This window comes from Pteropus alecto, unplaced genomic scaffold (genome assembly GCF_000325575.1).
Source record: "Pteropus alecto unplaced genomic scaffold, ASM32557v1 scaffold121, whole genome shotgun sequence".
In the NCBI taxonomy this organism is placed as follows: domain Eukaryota; kingdom Metazoa; phylum Chordata; class Mammalia; order Chiroptera; family Pteropodidae; genus Pteropus; species Pteropus alecto.
Window position 1 is genome coordinate 11,512,076 of NW_006434369.1, and position 10,362 is coordinate 11,522,437.

At 33.2% G+C, this 10,362-nt stretch overlaps 1 pseudogene; it reads left to right on the plus strand.

Annotated features, from left to right (window-relative positions):
• The first annotated feature begins 4,530 nt into the window (after positions 1 to 4,530).
• LOC112477683 lies at positions 4,531 to 4,652 on the plus strand (annotated as a pseudogene).
• The last annotated feature ends 5,710 nt before the right edge of the window (positions 4,653 to 10,362 follow it).

A 10,362-nucleotide genomic window follows, 5' to 3' on the forward strand; every position in this document is an offset into this window, starting at 1 on the left:
ATTGACTTCATTGGCCAAATTGGTATCAAAAGTGTTTCAGAAATAGTCTTTCCTCTTCCTTGAAAGTATATGGTAAAGCTGCCTTAGTTCATAGCCATATGCAGCAAGTAAAATAAATTAGTACTCAGGCATTTCTGAGGTTCATGTCATGGGGCTCATTTATGTAGAGAATTATTACAGTAAGTATGTGAAAATATTCATGCACAGCATTTTATTGTCACCATTGGACAATTCAGCTGACCTAATTTTCCGGTCCTGTACTTATATTACAATGCTTCTAATTGGCCCAGTTGAATCAAAGATTACATTTGTTTTGGAGAAAACAATTTTGAAATCATTGTGACAGCTTCTTTTAAGTTTCAAAATCAAAATAATTGAAATAAAATTTAAGTTTAGTCACTTCTCTTATGGGTTAGGATCTAAAGCACTAAATCAAATCAAAGCAAGGTACTTCAGTTCTTCTCCAGTTTTATGTCTTAAATGAAAGAAAAAAAAAGTGGTAACAGGTTACCAACATTATTGCATATTGCAAGAAACACATGCAATTAAAATGGGTAGTTATGGACCCAATCATACTAATGTTATTTAATAATAAATAACCTTAATATAGAGAAGACAAAGTACAAATGCATTTAGTGCTTAAGGAGTGATTAATTAAACCTACCTAGGAAACTAGTTTCAAAACAGTTATCACTGTCTTGTAATTTAGGCATGTAGACCCCAATCTGAATTGTTAGGTAGAAAATAAAGAAAATCTATTTATATGTTGCTTCAAATATTTATTAGCTGCTGTTATGAGTAGCAGTATTGATTACAATAATTATTTAGGACTTCAGTTTCCATTTCCTCAATGCTTCCCCCAAAATGTGTTCCTAACTTCACTTAAGATGAATATTTTATCTAATTAAACAATTAATGTAGATTGTTTCACAATTGGTATAAGTGAGAAGATGGTATATTATGGTCACATTTGGTAACCATGAATGACCTAGCTTTAAATTCTTTGTCCAAAGAAACTATCTAGAGTAAATGCATGCTTATGTCTGGCACACACAAAACCAGTATTATTGAAAAGAAAATCAGAAAGAACTGTCTTTTAACTCATAAGCTTTGCTAATACTACAACTTTGTTCTTGAACTGAAGTTGCCAGTATTCAGAATAATTATCACAGGCCATGAATATCCTAAATTAAATAGATAATTGATGTATTTAGCATTCAATGGATTCCATTATTCAGTGCCTTAAGCTGCCAACTGGGACAGGGGGCAGTTGATCTGATAATTTTGGTTATCATCATTCAGCTGTGTGAATGTTAAAGGTTGGAGCAAGTAGAACAGTTTGGCCCATTTATAGTTTAAGATTTTTTCTATAAGTTTCACCTCTAAGAATCCTTCCACAGGAATTTTGTATAGCTTATAAAAAATAGTTAGAAACATACTAAAAATCAGGATTAAAATAGTTACATGATTTTTCTTATTAATGATCTTTTATTCAGTTAAGCGCATCATTGCTGTGTATTGCATTCTTTTGTTTAAATAATACAGCTTAGACAGATCTTGTAAGTGGAGCAGGTGTCACTATGAGAGGCATTGAAGAAGCTCAAAATGGTAGTTTTGAGTCATGTCATATTGACTAAAACAAGGATGGCTATATCATTCATTGTCTAAACTTCAATTTTGAGTGAAATAACACTTACTACAGGAGTATACTCTGTGGCTTTTGCAAGCAAAGAGGGACGGACAGTCCTGTGAAATCTGAAACTTTCTTCCAAATAATTTAGTTTGTATCTTTTCCACTTTGTCATCTTATTGATGATGCATGCTGCATTTCTGATGTGATAGCTTTACATTTATTACAGCATTCAAAATTGTTTCTCGAGTTATGTTGATGATTCTGCGCTATTTCATTTGGCCCCTGTGATAAAAAGCAAACATTAATAAGTGGCTGGTGGGGATTTGGGTTATAGACTGTGACAGTGTGAATGCCAGCATCTCATTCAGTAATCACACTCTAAATTTCATTCTCAGCTGCATTAGACTCTAATCAACTGAGCTTACTGTTCATTCTAACACCACTTCATGACTTTACATGTGATACTTTATGATTCAGCTTCTCTAAACAAAGCTTCTTATAGTAACCACAAACTTAAAAGAGAGACACAGAGAGAAGTTGATCATGTACTATTTAAGAGCCAAAGAGTCTGTAAGATTTGTTTTTCTTTTCTGGAAATTTTGTTACCACAGCACCGATCTTTATGCAGACTTCCACTGGGTCCTGAACAACAAATGTCAATGAGTCATTATGAGTAATACTAGGTGGTGTTTATGCTTTGGCCTCTTTGCTGTATCCTGTAGTCTGGCAGAAATCGGGCCAACTGAATAATTGCTCTAATGCACTCTCTTTTCTTAATATCTGTACTGAATCTTTGTTGCTTGGCACTTCAGTTTGCATTCCAGCATCCTTTCGTGCCAAGCTTGGTGATTACTTTAGGTCCCTGAGCTACAGGCATAATTATCTCCCAAGAAGTCACTGGGGACTCTTGAGATGAGAAAGGAAGGTGGAGAGAAGAATACTAGATGAAAGATTAAGGTTTTTTTGGGTGACATAAATGGGGTTGGGGTGGGGAGACGAGATGGAGAACACTCATTTACCAAGTGTTTAGAAGGTCAGGGGTCTGAAATTTAAATCTTACTATTGACCAAAGGTATGGCCAAACATTAAGAAATTAAATAGCTACATACATCTTTAGTCATGGCATAGAGAAGCTTTGACAAATACACAGAGATACAGTTATTTAAATTTAGATGTTACTTTGTTTTAGTTCAATCGAAATTATATTTTTGTCAATTAGTTAATTCATGATTTTTCATATTTTGGAGGAAGATCTGATTTCCAGAACTCCTCAAAGATCACGCTCCCTCAAAACAGTGAACAACTATACTATTCTTACCACATCCATAATTTGTGCTGCTTGGCCTATGAAACTGCACCACTGACTAAATGAAAAGATATAGCACTTTTGGCTGGGAAGAGCAAAGTAGAGTTAATTTAGTAACAAATGAACATCAAAATGTACCAGAGATTAAAAAAAATACATCAGATGAAAATAAATAAATAAATGATGAAATATTAGGTCAGTATGATTTTATGATTATTGCAGAAAAGTAAACAAAAATTCTTTGATTATTTACATTTCTGGCTTGCTTTAGAACTGTGTCATCTATTACCAGTTCTGTTTATAGAAAACATTGCTTTTGTAAAAACAGGTTTGTAATGAAATATAAAATCTAAGGAAAAGATTTTATTGTAAAATAAACTTGTAGACTCATTATCCTTGGCAGTATTCTCTACTATAGCTTAATGTTTCACAGAGACAGAAATTTGGTGGGTCTTTTTCAAAATTTTAATTTTTTTAACAAACCACTTAATGTATTTATCTTCCAAGGCATCAGGGAAAAAAATCTGGGACCAATCAGTTTGTATTTTACTACAGGGTAATTTATTACTATGTTGTGTTACTTTTTTTTTTTTCAGTAAAACCTCTAAAAATAGAATTTTCTCTCAAACATTGACACATATGTGGTCAGAATAATGCAGTAAAATGTACACTCCTCATTCTGAAACAAATTACTAAATCCAAAATACAATCTGTGTACAGCCAGCAAATAGGACCATATGACTCTGAAGTGCCTAGGTCTGTTTTTGCATTAAAATATACATTGAATTCGTAAAGCTGCATTTCCAAAATGTAATTAGCTTTTTTATGAACTGGTAAATGTAGTAGATAGAACACTCAGGGGATTTCCATATAGCCACGTTTATTCCCACGGGTCTCTGGGAATCATAAATGGTTGTCTTCTTCTGAAATGGATTAGGACAAATTACATTAGGACATGACTGTGAATCTGATTAAGGTGGAACACATTTCAGTTTCCTCTACTCCTTTGAGATGACCTTGTTTTCGTATAACACCAGAAGACAAAAAAGCCTTTGACAACATCTTTCAAATGCATGGTTCCATAATGCACATAAAAAGAGAATTGTTACGCTTATTCAAAAATTGGTCCATACCTTTAATTTCTGTATTTAGCGAAGACAAAGCTTAAGCAAAATCTTCTCTGGTATAGAGCAAGTCACAGATATTGATGTGAGGTGCCAATAAAAGCTTATCAAAAAGTAATTTCTGTGCATAATCTTCTAAGACAGGAGAGACTTGGTTGAAAGGATTTCCTGTAGACTAGAAATCTTTAGGAAAGAAAGAAAAATAATTTTATAAATGGTGATAATACACTATGGCAATTAAAACTCTTCACAATATTTTGTGAAATAAAGGGTCATTCTCAACCGTAAGGCAATGCATTTAACAGAACAAAGACAGGTGACAAATATTTGATATTGACTAAAACTTGGAAGATAAAGGTCGATAAGAAGATTTTTGAGATGGTGATGAGAGGATAATAAGAGTAAAAATAGTAATAAATAAATATGAAACCACAGTAATAATCTTTTTTCTTAGAAATTAAGAATAACTCTATGGCCATGCCGCCCTGTACTTGCCGGATCTCTTCTGATCTCAGAAGCTAAGCAGGGTTGGACCTTTTTAGTACTTGGATGGGAGACCTCCTAGGAATCATACCAGGTGCTGTAGGCAGTTAAAAAAAAAAATGAATTGCATTAAAAAGAAAGAAATTAAGAATAACTGCAACTGAAGTAAACTATTTTTAAATTATTGATAACAAATATTTCACACATGTGAGTGTTTGCTCTTTGATTTTTGGTTTCGTTTTGGAATGCTAGATCAGTGATTCTCACATTTTGCTGCATACTTTAATTACTTAGGTCCCTATATCTAGGCACCCTCCAGACTACTCAGAATCTCTAAGAATGGGACCCAGTATCCATCAGTATTCAAAAAAAAAAACCGTAGTTGATTCCAAAATGCAGCCACGTTTGGGAACCAGTGCCTTAAGACTTCCCTGTGATCCAACAACAATAAGAAGTCAGCTCTTGGCATATAGCAAGATTCTCAAGATCTGTTTCTTTAGCTATAATCAGTATTTATTAAGTATATTTTGAATATAATCCCTGTTAAGATTTCTATAAAATGGTGTATGTGCAATGATACCTGGCCAAATAAAGCTATAGATTTTCTTGATTCTTATAGTTGGGCCACTTGTTCTTTAAAGACATGAGTTTTGTCAGAAATTCCAGCCAATTTGGCTAAAGCCCTGAAAAATTTTCTCTTTTATAAATCCCAATTTCCTCTGAGAGTTGTAGCTCACCATTTACATTAGTGCCATTGGTTATGGCCTTGCTCTTCAGCATTGCTGCCTATCTTGATGCTTCACATTTTTAAGCATCTATATTTTTTTTATTGGGCCCAACTTTTGATTGGAACTCCTTAGGTATTGACACTGGCCTAGAATTTCAGGGCTGTATAGATTTGTGCTCCACACAACTACACAACACCATTCATATCTGTAGTCATTGTAAATTTTTTTCATTGTTCAATAATCTTTTTTCATGTCCTTTTGGATAAAGTATGTTGAATTGAATATTTCTTCCTGGGTGGCAGGCCCTAGAAGCTATTTGGTTTCAGAAGCCCTATGCTGTATTGGTTTCTTTTTCCCCCACCATGGTCCTACTGCTAAGGAGTAAGTTGGTTTTGTGATCAAAGAACTCCTGAGTTCTATAGAGTACAGATAGTGGGTAAGACAAAGTAATGAGTAACATAATAATTAAAGAGCTTCATAAATTAAACATACACACACACACACACACACACACACACACACACACACACATATATACCTTATGAAAATGAAGGCAATAAGAAAAAAAGTTCATGGTTAAATATTTTTTTTCTTAATGACCTCTAGCTACTCACCTAGTTATTCAAAAGTTTGAAGATATAAAATTGTGTGTTAAGATTTGCTTTGTAATATCAAGGTTAGTTTCTTAGTCCATAGTAGCAGGTAGATAAACACTTTGGTACGGATCTGTAATCAGCTAAGATTGTAAATCATTATAGTGCTTTCCTCAATGAGATAGTCTAAAACAAATTTAGCAGTACGAAACTGTGCGTCTATGAGATAGTTGATTTACACTCTAGCATAAGTTCTTTTCCTCATTGAAGATCACTTGTAAAAAGTTTATAGATAGGTACTGGTTCAGGGACCACAGTTGCTATTTCTAATGAACTTGAGAGGCATCATTGATATTCTTAGAAGGAAGGTATATTGTTTTTTGTTTATTCGCTTTTTTATGAATATGTGATGACTATTAACTATGCACTGTTAAATATACAAAAATTAATAAATTATAATCCTTGACCCAAGAAGTTTCAATTAACATCTACCTGGTCATATTTTTGCAGTAAATCACTCTATTTAAAATAAAGAAATATGAATTAATACATTTAAAGAAAAAGAGGGGTATAACACAAATAAGTTAAAAATTGATATTTTATTTTAATATTAACAATATTTTTCTGCTTAATTTTATGAACAACACTTTAAAGGAATTTAACCAGGAATCGATATTAACAAATGGCTGAAGGTGTATAGCTTCTCATTGTAATGACTATGCTTCAGTATAGTTTTTCTGTTGTGAAAGTTGGTATGCAAATCCAATATAATTTATATTAAATAAATATATGCAGATTTTAGAAACCACTCATATTGCTTAAAATATTTTTTTCTTTACCTTAGCCTGTTATAAAAAATATATATTATTTATATATCCATATATGTACACATATATGGATATACATATATTTATAGGCATCCAATTCATTAACATACAACAATGCAATGTAAAGTTACAGCTAAGGGGACTAGAATATTCAAAGTTTATTTATTTAAATTAACTATAAAATAGTGTATATAATTAATACATTATAATAAATACATTAATTATTCCTTACACCAGACTGGATCATCTTAAGCATAGAATTTATGTCTGATTTATGTTGGTAACTTCCATAGAATCAAGCATGCTGCTTAGAATACGGTAGCTGTTTGATTAAAGTTGTTCTACAATACTACTAAAACCACTATTACCAATTTTAATACTAATAATAATGACAAAAATAAAATTTATATTACTGATAACTTACAAAATGTACGGTTTATGCTAGTGATTTATATATATTAATTTTTCAGTTATAAAAGCATTTAAAAAATCTTTAGATACCATTATTATCTCCATTGTTTTAGGTGAAATACTTAAATTAACCAAGGTTTTCAAAAAGTGGAGCTAGGATAGTAAAATTGATTTGAAAACAATTACAGAAATATAATTTTCTTCAGAGACTACCTTCATGTCTAACAATCTTGAGTGTTGATATCTCCACTCAGTTTCTAATTCCAGGAAGAAAGAGCTGATTAGCCTAGTTTGGCTGGTGATCACCCCTTAGACCAATGACTGTGTCAAAGAAAGTAAGATACTATAGTCTTCATCTGCTCAGAATCCCCTCTGTCTTCTTTTGGTAACAGCATTTCAATTTTGCAGTGAGGAACTAGCCTTCACAACTTTCAGTTCATGTCTCTCAATTTCTGGGGTGGATGGACATTTAGTGAATCAATGTCACTCCCAAGAAATTTGCCAGAAATCTTAGAATAGTTGTGTTCCCTGTCAGCTGTGGCTGCTAGTAGCTACATTGGTGAGTATTAGGGCAAATTCTCCGAGAACAAAGCCAACACAGAAATGAAAAGAAAAAATAGATTTCTATAAGTGTCAACTGAGTGCTTGGATCTAACAATACCTGGAGTTACTATAGAATTTTAGCCAGTTTGACTTTGGTTTCTGTCACTAGCAATCAAAAGAGGATGAGTGTGGTAAAAATGCGGGTACACTGCCCATCTTTAGGGAGTGTGGGCAGCAGGCAGCTTCTAGTCTATGGCTCCTTCATGATCTGCTTCAGCTTCAAAGAGCTGCCTTGCCCAAGGTCATGCCCTGCCCAAGGCAGCCCAAATCTTGTGACTAAGCAGAGTGGAAGTAGAAAGGCTAAGCCATTTTGGCTCAACACGGGCACTCTGACAGTCAATACTCACTCCAAATCTTCCTGCCCAGTTAACAGACATGTTATGTCTCCACTATTAAGTTTTTCCTGTATGCAATGCCGCCTGCCTCCTTCCCCTTCAATTTTCAGATATTAATCCCTAATAAACATCTAACAATTCGAACTCTCAGTATCTGCTTTCAGAGAACAGATCCTGCCATAATGAGTAGAAACAGAAAAATTAGTATAAACTTTTAGGTTAAAGATCAGCTTATAGATTTATAGTTCTGAATGAAGTAAGAATAAGAACAAAAATGCAATATGGACAAATAAAAATAGTTGTGTCAAGCTGGTGATTTTCTAAAGTTGTATTATTGTTTATACACTAAAATACTTTTTAGAAATATGACTTCTTAAAGATTTCCATAATACTCTAAGCAATCAAGAATTGCCAAGGAATGGCTAAACTTATATTTCCTATATTTCAAAATATTATCTTAAATTTAGAAATTTGAAATACAATAGAACTATTTGCTTAATAAATTGATAACTTCTTTGCTGAACTTTAGTGTTTGAATATTCAAATAGATATAGAATGAATTTGGTGACTGAGAAGAAAGGTATTTTAGATAAGTAGAATGTGAATATGATAAAGCTAATGCTCCTTTGGTAATTTCATTTTCAAAATTTCAGCAAACACCAGTAAACTTTTTCCCCAAAAGTTGGGGGCATGATTGAATAACTACATTTCTTTTATTTTGAAGAAATAAAATAGAGGTTTTGCCTATGAGAGCTCTCAATAATGAAATACAAAGAGGCTTTACCAGACTACAGAGTAAAATATAGGGTTTGTACGTGATGAAAGGTCGATGATATGGAGAAGTACTCTTTCTCCTATAGAGTAAATTTTGTTTGCTTTTGATGCGATGTATTTATTTACTTAATTAATTTAGTGTATATTTAATTGAATATTCATATTACATATATGTGTCTTTAATACACATGATGGCTCTCTAGGGCTTGCAAGACACAGAATACCTTAACATGTGTGTCTCTCTTGTTTTACTGAGTCTTTTTCTGGTTCTTTTATTTCTAGCCATTCGTATAGGGGATTTCACCATCACTTAAAAAATATATGTTCCACAGATTTTTATACTTAGCTTTCTTATCTTTTAGCTACACATTTTCCCTTGGAAATCTTATTTGTTCTGTAGCTTAAAATAGTGCCTGTCAATTCTAAGCCTCTGTCTTTCTTCTGAGCCCCAAACCCATAAATTTAGCCTACTGGATATTTTCAAGTGAGGATCTTAGCTCAAATTCAATTGAGAAGCTAAACTAATCTCCACTCCCATCCTATGCTCTGCCATCAAATTCATTTCACCAATCTCATTGAATAGCATAACATCCATTAAGGTGTCCAAGGAAAAATACTATAGGCCTAAATCTTTGTTCTCCCTTAAAGTCCAAATTAAATGTGTTTTAAATTTACATGGATTCAATCCTTCCAATATGTCTCAGATCTGTCCTCTGCCATCTCTATGGCCAATAAATTACACAACAGTCTCCTAACTGTTCTTCCTCAACTCTGTCCCTATCTTCCTCCAATCTTTTCTCTACACTGCCAAGACTTTGAGTCTAATTTTTTTAAATTTTACTACATAGAACTGTTAAATGAATTCTCTTTACTTTTCCTTTCCTTTCCTTTCCTTTTGGAATCCGTAAAACCTTAGCTTGGCATATAAGATCTTTTATGATCTGAACCCTGACTACATATTCAGCATCAATTCCTGTCACTCTCTCTCAATCTTCTTCTTGCAGGAATACAGATCCACCTTTAGTTCCCAGGACAAGCCAGAAAGTACTGCAGTTCTGAAACTTTGTTCTTTCTTTTTTTATATAAAACACCTTATGGGAAGACTCTTAACCATACCATCCCCAAACATCCCACTTCCTTGAAATCAGTTCACATTTGGTCTCTTCCAGGGATCTAATCTCCAGGCAGACTGGGTCACTCGGAGTATGGTGCTCCTATAACACACTGTAGCTACCTTTCTTCTAGTGTCTACCCCTCTTTACTGGAACGATTTAACTTCTTGACTCCTTACAAGACTATGACCGCTATGAAAAAGGATTGTGTCATTTTTTCTTTTCTGACTACCTAGTATCTAACATGACCAGTATATACTAATCATGTAATAAATAGTCCAATAAATGTATGTTCTTTTCTATAGAAGACAATTACATATCTTAAGGAGGTAACACTGTATAAAGGTATGAATAACTTAAATGGTATGTACAAGAAGTAGAATCACAGTGTACGTCCAGAGCAGTACTAAACTAACATAAAATATGAACCAAA